The sequence below is a fragment of the Microtus oregoni genome, unplaced genomic scaffold, assembly GCF_018167655.1.
Source record: "Microtus oregoni isolate MIOR12 unplaced genomic scaffold, Mior012 000046F_ref0000063, whole genome shotgun sequence".
Lineage (NCBI taxonomy): Eukaryota > Metazoa > Chordata > Mammalia > Rodentia > Cricetidae > Microtus > Microtus oregoni.
Genome location: NW_024543220.1, coordinates 8,472,780 through 8,482,500, shown reverse-complemented (window position 1 = coordinate 8,482,500; position 9,721 = coordinate 8,472,780).

Sequence of the window (9,721 nt, the reverse complement as noted above, 5' to 3'; positions counted from 1 at the left end):
AGGGCCTGAGAGTTCCTCAAAGGGAATGAACGGAGGTCCTTGCTTACCTAAGAAATGACTGACCTTGGAAAAGGACTTGTGGAAAGCAGGTGCTTGAAACTGCGGTTTCACGTCTTCCCAGAAAGCTCCCTCTTGGAAGGGAAAGTCATCGTGATATCTTACTCTTTTCCCAAGGATACCCTACCTACCCTACCCTTCTGATCATTCTTACTGAATTAAGTCTTCCACTGTAAATAAATAAATAAATAAATAAATAAATAAATAAATAAGTAAGTAAATAGAGTAAGTATGTAAGTAAGCAAATACGTGGATGGATCAACAAATAAATACAAAGTTTGCTGTTGTTGACTGACTTTTGATTTCATAATGAATCTCTCTCTCTCTCACACACACACACACACACAAACACTAAATATACAATAAAAGGAAGCATAACACCTTTACTCAGGGGGCAGAGTGAACTCTGAAAGTTTTCCAGGCAGGGCTATAGAGAGAGATGCTCCATGTCAGGCTGAAGAGATAGTTTAGGTTCAATTCCCAGCATCTACATGGCAGCTCACAGCTGTCTGTAATACAGGAAGCTGAGAACCATGACAGAAACACAAAAGCACATAAGATAAAAATAAACAAATTTTTTAGATGTGTGTGGGGGGGAGACAGAATATAAGAACTGAGAAACAAGGAAAGATAGTGTTGGCTGGCTGGCCGGCTGGCTGGCTTTCAGTTCCCTGACAGAAATAAGCACATTATGGAGGAACCACAAAGTTGTTACACTATGTGGGTGTGATGAGGAGAGATTGTGAGTGAGTGTCCTGTTAGAACAAAGTTAGTCCCATAGTTGATGAAATTCATTATCCCAAAACTTCAGCAGAATATATCCCAAGTTTGCAAATGTGTGATCAGCTTGTGACAGGTTGGGCTGGAGATGCTGAGAACTGGGGAGCCCTCGGTGCAAGAGCAGACACTCATTCCCATGAAGAGAGAGGGAGGGAGGGAGGGAGGGATCATTCATTCCTATACTCAAGTTTAAGAAAAGATGAGTGGCTATGGAGAGACCACTCACAGATATGAAAAATCATTTCCTAAAAATCAAATTTCTCAGTCACTATGCAACTGCTATGGTGCTTCTCCTAGATAAAGCAAAACACACACACACACAAAGGTGAACCAGGGAAAAGCTTTCTAAGCCTTATTCAGACCTATAGAGGATGCACCGTGACTTCAGAGACCTCAGGGAGTATAGGGGTGGGTGCTTGATGCTTCAGACTCATGTCATTGAAGGACATAACATAGTCTGGATTCACAGAGATTCACAACACAGAGCCATTGTCACTTACCCAGAGCTAACAAGAAATTGCAGTCTCAGCCGGGTTGTGGTGTGTGCATGCCTTTAATCACAGCACACACACAGATCTCATCTCTGTGAATTCAAAGATGGCCTGATTCACAGAGTGAGTTTTAGGACAGCCCAAGATACACAAAGGAACCCTTTCTTGAAAAACAAAACAAAACAGCAAAAGAAAGAAAGAAATGGAAAAAGAAAAAAAAAAGGCAGTCTCTTCCCACTCACTCTCTCATCCATTGGCTCTTAAAGAGCTCTCAAGCTGAACTGGAGACCAGGGTGTCATTCATAACTGGGAAGCCAGAAACCTTAGGGGATCACAGGAGTCAGACTGACTGCAGCACTTGATGCCTCAACCCTGCTAATGGCTGTGATATAAGACATTGTAAAATATGGGCTTTGGGCCTTTCGACCATGGTAGCCATCTTTCAGTAACTAGCCAAAGTGACAAACACAAAGGGAAAGAGGAGGGGCACTCGCTATATGTTCTCTAGGCCCTTTAGGAAACATGGAGTTGTTCCTTTGGCCACGTACATGTGAATCTACAAGAAGGGCGACATTGTAGACATCAAGGGAATGGGCACTGTTCTAAAAGGAATGCCCCATAAATGTTACAACGGCAAAACCGGAAGAGTCTTTAATGCCACCCAGCATGCTGTGGGCATCATTGTAAACAAGCAAGTTAAGGGCAAGATTCTTGCCAAGAGAATTAATGTGCGGATTGAACACATCAAGCACTCGAAGAGCAGAGACAGCTTCCTGAAGCGGGTGAAGGAGAACGACCAGAAGAAAAAGGAAGTCAAAGAGAAGGGCACCTGGGTTCAGCTCAAGTGCCAGCCTGCTCCACCCAGAGAAGCACACTTCATGAGGACCAACGGGAAGGAGCCTGAGCTGCTGGAGCCCATTCCCTACGAATTCATGGCCTGATGTACAAAAAGAAATAACACACCTGGACTATTAAAAAAAAAATACGGGCTTTGGCAGAGCGCTACTCCCCTTTCTCTATAATTATTGCTACACAACGAAAAGGACTGGGGGGGGGGAGGATGATGTGCAGTGCTGGTATTGAAATCTCACTGACTCCTTCCGCACTCCTTGTCAATTCCCGACTTTGTCAAATCAACTGTCGTGAATCTTTGATATGGGTTGGCCCTTTAGGAACTCAGAGAAACAAGACAGACCTATTTCATTCCAGAAACCTCCCAGTTCCTGAGCCCTAGCCCTGGAAGTCTCAAAGCCATCACATCCAGGAATCTCTCTAGTCCCTGCTAGTGGTGAACTCACTTCGTCTTCCCCAGGACCACTAATTATTTCTCCGTGTTTTCCTGTGAGATCTGAGGTCAGCTTTCTCCTTCGTCCCTCTGGCCTCTCCACGATCTCCATTCTCTAGACAACATGTCTAGAACTGAGTCTTATAGGCACCGAGAGAGTGTATCTTGAGGGCAGTTGGTGTTTCTAGGACACGAGTGACATCACAAAATTTCGAGAGCTCTCCGGGATACCGTAGAATTTCCAGAGAAGGGACTACTGATGTCGTGAGGCACGGCCTTTACCTCCTTGCTAATATTTCTCCCCAAACCGACCGACCGACCCACCGACCGACCGACCGACCGACTGACCGACCGGAACCTGAGGTTTCCTTTCCAGGAGTCTCTCCTGCAACACAGAGGGAGCCATTCAGGATTTCCTCCTTCCAAAACCAGAAATTTCTCTCTGCTTCATTAAAATCTTTTCACTACTTCCTTCACCCATGGGGAGTTAGTTGAACACTCACTTTTTTCATGAATGTCCCTTCCTCCCTCTCCTGAACATTTCATATTACTGATTCATACTCAGTAAATCAGTAATATGAGAAATTAGGCCAGGAGGACACGGAAGATGAGGGTTGAGTCCTCTGAAGTGAACGAACAAGCATTTAGGGAAGGCTAAAGTTAAGGGAATTTGACTCTGAGTGGCAAGATATGAATAGCTGCTGCCAAGGCACAGATGCAGGCATCGGGCTGAGGCACCAACTGGGCCCTTGGCATCCTCCTGCATCATCAGAGCTGTGTGGGAAACTCAGACCAAAGGAGGGCCGAATTCAAAGGGAGAGGGCATTTTCTAGGACAGCACTGTTTTCTTTTTCTTTTATTTTCGAGACAGGGTTGTTCTGTAGTTTTTTGGAGCCTGTCCTGGAACTAGCTCTTGTAGACCAGGCTGGTCTTGAACTCACATACTTTCTTTTTTTCTATTGGATATTTTTGGCTTCTTTATCAAAGATCAGGTGTTCGAAGATGTGTGGATCGATATCCGGGTCTTCTATTTGGTTCCATTGGTCCTCCTGTCTGTTCTTATGCCAGGACCAGGCTGTTTTCGGAACTGGAGCTTACAGAGTGTTCTTTCAGGTGGGGCACAGAAGAGGTTAACTACGGTACCTTAGTTCTTCTGCTTTTCTAGCAGACCGGAGCCCAGCTGACAGGACTCCAGTGGAGATGGTGTCAAGGTTCACACTGACACTAACAGCTGTAATTTGAGCAGGATTTGGGATCCACATAAAATTTGCAATGAATTGCAGCAAATCTGTGACACTCTAACTTGCTCAGGCTCAGTATCTGAACATACAGATGTTTGCAATGATCACTGGTTTCAGGATTTTGTTTTGTTTTGTTTTTTCCATGAGACAGGGTTTCCCTGTACCTGAAGTTTAATGACCTGGTGTTTTTGTGACTGACTTCTTCAAAGAACTTCTCCGTTTCTTTATCCCTAAGGGAAAAGAAATATAATCACTAAATACTTCTTAAAAAAGCATTCTCCCTTGAAATATATAGACCACTGAGAATAATCCTTGACAGAATGGGAATACAAAATCCTTATCAAACCGCTTTAAGATTCAATTGAACAGAAAACATGTTGTTCTGTATTGAAGCTCTGAGGTCACATCTTATGAATAGGCTGTTTAGGACCAACTTGAAAACATCTGGAAAGAAGCTGTGTAATGACATTCCTCCTAAGACTCACTTCCAAGTTTTAGCACTTTGTAGATAATACACATTTAAGCATAAGGGTGCCTACCCATTTTCTCATTCAAGTAATGTTCTCATCATTCAGTGATTTCTCCTCCCTTTTTCTTTTGGGGAGTGGCATGATTAGATCAGGAAAAGAAGGATGTGTGTGGCAAGTCGGTGCCCACTCAGAGTCCCCCACACATTTGAGGACAGAACAGAGAAACAAGATCGGCGGGTGGGGGGGGGGATTCTGCTGAATGAAATTAGAGTTATGGATGGCTGCCAGCTATCTCTTGTCTTCTGTAAGTACAGGAACTCAACAAAGACAGAGACATGCCAGACAGGAGGTTTTGGTAAAAATCTGAACTGAACTGAATAGAAACTGGCTATTACGTATTAGTGTTTTCAGAGTTATGTCTGAGGAACCTTCTACTTAAATGAAATAAAACCAAATCCTTAAAAAACATCCAGGTGTCCTCTGAGGGGGCATGGAAAACAAAACAAAACAAAAAGATAAGAGGGATTTTAGTTGTTCCAAAAACCCTCAGGAACAAAACTTCCCCAGGAGTTCATTGGGAAACTGTCTGTCTCCTGTTGCATCGTTTCAAGTTTTTCTAACTTGAGACTGGATGGTGTCAGCTGTAAGATTTTCATCTTTTACGCTCACGTGAGATTCTAGCCTGTTTTCTTTTTTTATTGAGAGATGGACACATGTTCCCTCCCTCTAGTTCTATTGGCTGTACAGCTTTGACCAAGAAAGAGGGTTGGATTTCATCAAAGAATTTCTCTCCATTTTCACCCACTTTTGATTGCTATTAAGTGCAATCTAGCTGGTTTGTGGTGTTTCAGGAACACTTTCCTTATTCTTCTTGGGGTGTGTGTGTGTGTGTGTGTGTGTGTGTGTGTGTGTGTGTGTGTGTGTTTGGTTTTGTGAGACAGGGTTTATCTAGGGAACAGTCCTGGAATGTCCTTGGTAGGTGAGGCTGGCCTTGAACTCACTGACTTCCTCCTGCCTCTCTGTCATTTCTTCCTACTTGGTGTGTGTTTGGTTGCTGTTTTGAGTTTTCAGATCTCCTGAAAAAAAGATCAAGATCATTTCTTTCCTAACTCTGTGTCCTTGGGACACAAACATTAAAGGGTGTGGCTACAGCTCCACTGGACCTCTTTGATATGGATATCTGCAGCCTTTCCTGTTGGAGTTGGGAAATTGAAAGTTGTTGACTTGAATTCACTCATTGCAAAAAAAAAAAAAACAACCCTTATTTATTTTATTATTTCACATTTTAACTTGATTTTTTTTTCTTTTTTTGAGACAGGAATTGGCTTTTTATTTATGCTACAGACAATCTATCTCACTACATGGCCCAGGACTTCTTTCTGAACGCTTCCATGATAGTAGTCAGCTGCCCAAAATATACTACTGCTGCTGCAATTTTAGAAAAAAATTAAATAAAAATAAATAACCTGAGATAAACAAAGAAAAAAAGGAAAACACCTGTCCTTCCTTCCTTCCTTCCTTCCTTCCTTCCTTCCTTCCTGTTTTCTTCTTTTATTATTTTTTTATTTTTGGTGCATGGTTTCTCTGTATAATACCTTTAACTCACTATATAAACCAGGCTGTCATCTTGGTGACATTATGGTTTTGTTTTTTCTTATTTCTGGTCTGAAAATTGACAAATTGACATTTCTTCTCCCTCTCTCTTTCTCATTTAATTCATGTTTTATTTTATGTATTTATTTATTCATTTATTTATTTATTTTTGTTTGTGTTTTGGTTTTGATTTTCAAGGCATGGTTTCTCTGTTGTCTTGGAACTAGCTCTTGTCGACCAAGCTGTCCTCAAACTCCCAGAGATCCAACTGCCTCTCTGCCAGATATGGAACCAGTCATCTTGGTTAGTTCAAAAGCCACCCCATAAACACATGTGCGCGTGCGCCACACACACACACACACACACACACACACACACACACACACAGGCACACCCAGAGAAACATAATTTTTTTTTAATTAATGGCTTGGAGAGATGGCTCGGTGGCTCTGAGGAAGTGGTTGCATTCCCAGCACCCGTATGGCAGGCAGCTCATACGTGATTGTAAATCCAGTTTCTGGGTGATCTGACACCCTCACACCATTGCACATATAAAGTTAAAGAAATCATAAAATATTCTTCTCTCTGACTGGGCGGTGGTGGCACAATTTAACATTCAATTGAACAGAAATCTTGGATATATATATACCCAAAAGTGGTATTGCTGGGTATTGAGGAAGGTTGTTTTCTACTTCCCTGAGAAATTGCCACACTGACATCCCAAGGGGCTAGACCAGCTTGCATTCCCACCAGCAATGCAGGAGTATAAATAAATTGTCATCAGCTGGGCAGGGATGACTGTATATGTTGACCTTCCTTTCACACCTTCCCCAAGGGCTCCTGAGAGGGGGTGAGGCCTCCTGCAGGGAATCCTCTGCCCAAGGCTCCCCTAGGAACACACTCTCTCCCTTTCCGCAGTCCCAGGCTACATCTCAGGCATAGGTGGCGGGCCCTCTGGTTACCCAGGATGTGACAGACATGAACACGTGAGAAACAGGAAGGAATGAGGAATGGTGTCCACTCTCTCACTAAGCCTGCCTGCAGTGATTGAAAGAATCAGAACTGGAGAGATGGAATTTCTGGACTTTCCAGAAACCACATGGTGGAAATCTAGTGCCCTCTTCTGGTGACAGGGCATATTTGCTGTTTTCTGGTTGAAGCTGGGAAACAGTACCTTCTTGCTGAAGTTGGATAATTGTTGAATTCAGCCATTTTCATGTTTCATAGAAAACAAAGCAAAACAAAACAAAAAGCCCTTCTTTGTTTTATTTCACATTTTAATTTGATTTTTTTTTTTTGAGACAGGACCTGTCTTTTTATTTGTGTTTCAGACAAACGATTTTACTACATGGCCCAGGACTTCTTCTTTCTGAACACTTATGCTGCAAATACAATCTTTTTTTAAAAAAAAATTAATTAATTAATTAATTATTATGTATACAGCATTCCTTCCATGCATGACTGCAGGCCAGAAGACCCCATTACAGATGGTTGTGAGCCACCATATTGTTGCTAGGAATTGAACTCAGGACCTTTGGAAGAACAGTCAGTGCTCTTAACCTCTGAGCCATTTCTACAGCCCCTGAAAATATAATCTTAAAAGAAAAAGTAAAATTAAAATGAATGGCCTGGCATTAACAAAGACAAAAAAAGAAAGAAAAAACCCTGCATTTTCTTGCTTGCTTGCTTTTTTTTTTTTCTCTTCTTTTATTATTTTTTGAGGCACGGTTTCTCTGTGCAACAGCCCTAGCTGTCCTGGAACTCAGTTTATAGACCAGGCTGTCTTGTTGGTAATGTTCTCTTTTTATTCTTATTTACTATCTGTAAATCCACATTTCTTCTCTCTCTCTCTCTCTCTCTCTCTCTCTCTCTGTCTCTCTCTCTCTGTCTCTGTCTCTTTCTCTGTCTCTGTCTCTCTCTCTCTCTCTGTCTCTTTCTCTCTCTCTCTCTCTTGCTTTCTCTCTCTCTCAATTTATTTATTTTTTTTTGTTTGGTTTTGTGTTTTGCTTAATGAGACAGGGTTTCTCTGCTGCTTTGGAGACTGTTCTTAAAACTAGCTCCTTTCTTGTAGACCAGGCTGGCCTAAAACTCCCAGAGATCCTGCCTCTGCCAGATATGGAGCTAGTGCTCTTGAATGCCTTCATCTGGTGAGGTCAAAATATACCCCCCCCCCCCACACACCAAACACAAACACAGGCACAGGCACACCCAGAGACACATAAATAAACTTTTAAATTAAGAGCCTGGAGAGCTAGTTTGGCGGCTCTTCCTGAGAAATTGGGTTCAATTCACAGCACCTGCATGGTTAAATAAATCATAAAAAAAATTCTTTAAGAAATTGAAATTAAACTACACAACTGGAAACACTGTCTCAAATAAAAGTAAAAGAAAATGTAAAAGAGTGCAGTGCTAAGTGCAGTTATGAAAATGTTTGGAAATATGACACCTTCCCTGTCTCCCGCACATACACAGGCACACCAAGAGAGAGGTTTAAATAAATGTGGTGGTGGCACATGCCTTTATTCCCAGCACACAGGGGGCAGAGGCAGGTGAATTTCTTGGGAGTTGGAAGCCAGCCTGGTCTCCAAGAGCTAGTTCCAGATCAGCTAGGACTGTTACCCAGGGAAACCCTGTCTCGAAAAACAAGACAAAAAAATTAAAATTGAAGTAAATGTACAAGCCAAAGCTACAGGCCCTGGCCTCCACTCCTGTCCCTGAGGGCACCTGGTAAAAGTGAGAAGGCAGATTTCAGAGACTAGTAAAGTTCAAGGTCACCAGCCCTTCCCAACAGCTAGAACTCCTTGCTGAACCATTAAAGGGTGAGTCTAAGGCGGGCAGTGGTGGCACACGCCTTTAATACCAGCACTCTGGAGGCAGAGGCAGGCAAATCTCTGGGAGTTCCAGGACAGGCACCAAAGCTACAGAGAAAACTTGTCTCTAAAAACCAATAAATAAATAAATAAATAAATAATATAAAGGGTGAGGCTACAACTTGATTGGTCTGCTTAGATATGCATTTTTTTATTTTTTTTGTTTTTTTAGATATGCATATTTTTGTTATAGTCATTTTTGTTTTACTGGGCAGGAAAAGATATCCAAGTGGGAATTTTTCCACAGCTGCTTTAATTTTCTCAGACTCTGTATTTAGTATGAGAAGTGGGGTGTGGGGTAGGTGGTACAAACACAACTACTGAAGAAAAGAAACCCCAAGAAAGCAAGCGAGTGGTTGCCATGGTGAAATGTCTTTGAAAGGCATTTAGGTGACTGGGAACTGCCCTTGCTGCCTCCCTCCTTTCTTCCCTCTCACCAATCCATAATTGTGGCAGCCCCTTGGCCCACATAGTCCTTTCACTGACCGGTCAGACACACTCTTTGTTTTATTTTTTAATTTTTGAATTGTGGGTGAAGTCAATTTATTGAGCTCTTAGATTATCATCATCATCATCATTATTATTATTTGTTTATTTGTGGTTTTTCTACATAGGGATTCCCTTTGTATGCTTGTTTGCCCTGGAACTCACTTTGTAGACAAGGCTGGCCTCAGACTCACAGAGATCTAGCTGCCCCTGCCTCTACCTCTGCCTCCTAGTGCCGGAATAAAAGGCCTGTACTAAACACACTTTCAGTTTCTCTGTGTCTGTCGTCGCTTTGCCTGCAGAACAAGGTAGCCTCAAACTCACAGCGATCTGCCTGCCTCTGCCTCTCCTGATCTCTGAGGGCTGAGAACTGAGAATAAAGAAATGTGCTGCCACCATTACCCAGCTAGGCAGCTGCCCAAAATATACTGCTGCAGCAGCAGCAATT